This window comes from Odontomachus brunneus, unplaced genomic scaffold (genome assembly GCF_010583005.1).
Source record: "Odontomachus brunneus isolate Ranch 3 - 2012 unplaced genomic scaffold, Obru_v1 Obru_scaffold_108, whole genome shotgun sequence".
In the NCBI taxonomy this organism is placed as follows: Eukaryota; Metazoa; Arthropoda; class Insecta; order Hymenoptera; family Formicidae; genus Odontomachus; species Odontomachus brunneus.
The window spans coordinates 1,233,385-1,237,865 of record NW_022639558.1 but is presented as its reverse complement, the minus strand read 5'-3'; the positions used below and the strand labels follow the sequence as shown (position 1 = coordinate 1,237,865).

General features: G+C 34.0%; 1 protein-coding gene across 2 annotated transcripts in view; it reads left to right on the top strand.

Annotated features, from left to right (window-relative positions):
• Positions 1-2,888: 2,888 nt before the first annotated feature.
• LOC116849230 (potassium voltage-gated channel protein eag) overlaps positions 2,889-4,481 on the top strand; it is a 138,681-nt gene continuing 137,088 nt past the window's right edge. Inside the window, exon 1 of one of the 2 annotated variants that reach the window (XM_032826167.1) lies at positions 2,889-3,001. The gene's annotated coding sequence lies outside the window, so the exon portion shown is untranslated. Of the gene's footprint in view, positions 3,002-3,080; positions 3,167-4,481 lie in introns of those variants that run through there. The other variant, XM_032826168.1, reaches the window with a different exon arrangement.

Sequence of the window (4,481 nt, the reverse complement as noted above, 5' to 3'; positions counted from 1 at the left end):
CCCCCCCCCCCACTCACCCCGTACCCCTAATTTTCATATGAGACATTCTAAAATAAATACATGGCTTAATTCGCGTGCGGCTGCTATTATAAACAAATTTATTTTCATTTGGGCTTTTTGAAGTTGCTATTTATTAGTAAAACAATTTGGCAAAATTGTAAATAGCAGATCAAAAATATATTCATTCATTAGGCCTGCCCGTTTATCGTCGTCCGTCCTTGCCATACGTGAGAACGGCGCGTAAGAGCACCTGTCGCCTCGCGTTCTCTGTCAGGTCAGATAGACTTACACGAGATACACTTATTTTTTCACTTGTGTTGATACAACATTTTCCGTTACTTTCTATCTTCCTCGTACTTTATTACTTTTGCAATACAATGAATACAGGTGATGACGAAGCTTGGAGTAGTGGAGAGTCAGAGCCTGAAGAAGATGTTATTACAGACAGAACTATTGCATGTGATGTCGATTTACTTGATAACGAACGTGATGAGAATATACCAGATGTACACTATAATCCTTATTTTTACCCATCTATAAAAACTTTTACTGGTGAAGCACATATTCGTGATCACGTGTCTCTAGACGAACCTACTCCATTAGAATGTTTGAAATATTTTTTTGATATATTTCTTGTAAATTTGATTGTAGAACAAACCAATCTTTTTCAAGAACAAAATCCCGAACCGCATCGAATACATATGAAGCCGTGGACTCCTATCACTGAAGACGAATTATGGATAATCATTGCTTTTCGTTTCCTGATTTTCGATTGAGCGTCGTAAGAGATATTTTGAAAGTAAATTCTCAAGAAGTTTCATCATTTATTTCGTCTAATCTTAGACTAAATGGACGACATTTCCCTAGAAAAATTCTAGCTTCAGATGATAGTAAAACGGTATCACGTCAATGTGTTCTATGCAGTATACACAAAAGAGAAGTCGATCATCATATGAGTGTAAAGTATGTTGTAAAACTTTATGCATTGAACCTTGCTTTGAAATTTATCACACCAAACGATCATTGTCGTAACTTATAAAATTAAAAAAAAAACAATAAAAGAATTTAAAAAAATCAGAAAATGAACAAAAAAACAAAAAAAAATAAAAAATGAAAAAACAAAAGAAATAAAAAAAAACAAAAACAATCAAATATAAAAAAAAATAAAAAAATAAAAAAAAGAAACATAATTCTGCCACAGCCGGTCCCAAGCCTGTGTTCAAAAGAAGAGGGTGTTTCGAAATCATACGTGATGAAAGGGGTAGTTTTTGTAATATTATAAGGGTTATGTCCAGGTGTATTGTGTTTTTGACATTGGATTTTGACTCTACATCGAAAAATATATCGGAAACATATATCTGCATTTTCAAATAAAAAAAATTAAAATTGCGTGATAAAAGGGGTAGTTTTTGTAATTTTATAGGGGTTGTTTTCAGGTTTATTGTATTTTTGACATCAGATTTGGATTCTACGTCGAAAAATACATCGGAAACGCATATTTACACTTACAAATTGATGTGAAAGAAGTATTTTTTCGAATTTGAAATTTTATATACGGGCTGATCCCTTCCGGACCGGAAAGCCAATATATTGGCGCTACCCATGATCGATACTTAGTGTATGGTCAATCCATGATGTATAAGATACCTTTTTTACCACTTTACTAAGGCGGATATGCCCTCTCAAATCCCGGCCCTCTAAAGGTTAAGTGAGAAAAGGTAAAATAAGGTAAGGTAAGTGAGATAAGGTTCTAATTGTGTGAGTCATTTAAAATTGAAGTAACTTTCAAAATAGTAGTTTTAGAACAAAATTATTAAACTTAAATCTAAATTAAAAAAAGATAATTAGAAATATTAAAATTAGTAAATTAGCAAATATTTGCACTAATTATGGGTCAGCAGATATTATGCGCTCGTTGTGTATAACGGTTTATACCATACCTGATTTTATATTAACAATATCCATATTTACATTGTTTTAATCTCTATGTAGAATAATGTTACACGTAGCACGATCTACTAGCAGTTTCATAAATTTAAAGAGTCGGTTTAAAACAACTGATGTCTTAGATCTTTTTTTTAAATATTAAGAATATTTGTAGAATATAATCACGTAGAAGAACTAAGAAATGTATAAAAATTTTTTTCGTGTTTTTATTATAATGTGTAATTTTTTAATATATTAATAATCCAAGTTTTTTTAATATATTAATAATTCAAGTTTGATCTGAAATTGGGATTGTTATCTTATTCAGATTTGAATCTAGAATTAAACGTGTGAGTTTTTCAGTTGAGAGAAGACTCATGATTATAATGTGATGTTGCATGTATCATATAATTGATTGATCAACTGAAAACTTTGGATCTACCTCTGGATTCAAATCTGAGTATTTCACGTGAGACAAGTTTCAAGTAACGACTAATAATGCAAGCTTAAATGCATATATGCAGCATATAAATATATATTTCACTATATACATATAATAAGCGTTCAATTTCATAAAATATATGTGCTGAAAAAGTTATTGTGATATATCCAATAGATGCAACTTCCAGTGAATAATTTTGCGACGCGTTTTCAAATGAAAGAGAGATATGTCTTCGACTTTTATTTTCCAAAATTTGTATTTCCATTGCGTTAATATTTAAAGACGTTAATATTCAACGATGCAATTGTAATGAGAATTGGTATTAAAATTTACAAGGCTCATATCAGGAGATATGAATTGTTCATAAAATATGTAACTTAATACAGAGATAGCGCGAATTATCTTTATTACCGTATTTTAGAGCCTTCCTTTATTAGATGGACTATAGTTTAGAGTGATCTGTCGATTAGTTCTTATTTGACTGTGCCAAAGTGAACGCCTCGAGTGTCTTTGTGCGTTTATTGTTTTGACTGTTCCCTTGTTTTTGGAGTAAAGTGATAGACCGAGATTTTATCGGCGGTTATAAATAAGCGCTAAAAGTTCTTCTTTATTGTGATGAAGTTATATTAAAAGGTGCGAGAAACAATAAAATTGTTCAGTTCAGTTTTTGCTAGTGTAACCAAACGCAGAACCCATCGTTCACTAGAATTCACTTTGGCGCACTGTCAAACAAAGATTAATCGGCAGATCGTTCTGTACTGTCATACTCCACCTAGTAATGGAAGGCTCTGAAATACGGTAACAAAGATTCGGCCAAAAATTCACGCTACTTCTGTATTAGATCACGTACTTTTCGAACGACTCATGTACGTTACATGACGCTGATACATATATCAATCTCATGCCTGCATATGTGGAAAAAAAAACATTCAATATAAATCTAATGAAACTTTGACTTTTAACAATATGCGACTGCAATATACAATTGTATGAGTAATGCGCGCCAACAATTGGCTAGGCAGCTGGCGGTATATCGTGTTCGTAAACGGGTCGACGAAAATACGATATTTGCATTTCAAATGAGGCTCACTGAGCGGATGAGTCAAAGTTTTCCAGTCGAATGTACACACTCGTGATGTGCAGCCCACGGAGAATTCCTTGAAGTTCAACTTACGAGTAATCACGTGGCTATATTTGCAACGATAGATAATTGCTTATCAACATTCACGTTTCTTTTGCACGTCACTCGTCACAGGCAAACACGAACAGAGTGAAATCGAGCGAGATCAGATTAATGTCGTTTTTATTAATGTTTTTGATGATGTGATTGATATGTAGCTCGCGAATGGAAGTAAGAAATCGAGAAGAAACGTTGCAACGATGATCGTAAGAATTCGAGAAGATTAATCGTAGAGTTGAGAAAATGAAGCTTGGCTCAATTTACTCCACACGGAAAAAAGAGATATGGTGCACATGACGACAAATATTTCATTGTGAGCAGCATAGCTGCATCACTCCAATTATCTTTGTGTGATAGTAATGTGTATGATCGATACGATTCAGTTATTTTGCTACAATTTTTTGTATTCACACATATGTGACGTTAGTAGCAAATGTGTTAATTTGATAGATGATTAGTTCAGTAGAATCCAAACTCTTTTTCTCTCGCTTTTCATTTCTTTCTTTTATTTGCTTTCTTTATTTTCTAAGTACGTGTTGATGAGATATCTCTATATCACGGCGTTACAACTAACCCATGCTTTTTAGCATTTTTGTGCGAAAAATGGCAAGTATTGGCATGAGGGCCATCGCTGGGAACCAGTTCGCAGCCCAGAGGAGCCGATAGAAATGAGGTTGTCGGCGAGGTGGCGCCCTCCCTTCAACATCTTCGATCGCGACCTTCCTATCCTCGTCGAATCGCTGATACCTCTTTATCTAGCACTAGCGAGTTCTTTTCCGCATCTCCGAAATATTGTCATAGTATCCATAAACTCTGTATGAAGTACTTTGCCTCTTACTTTCGTAATAGAAAGCAGCGGAACTGTAGGAAGTCCCTCCCTCTCTCTCTCTCTCTCTCTCTCTCTCTCTCTCTCTCTCTCTCTCTCGTCGTTTT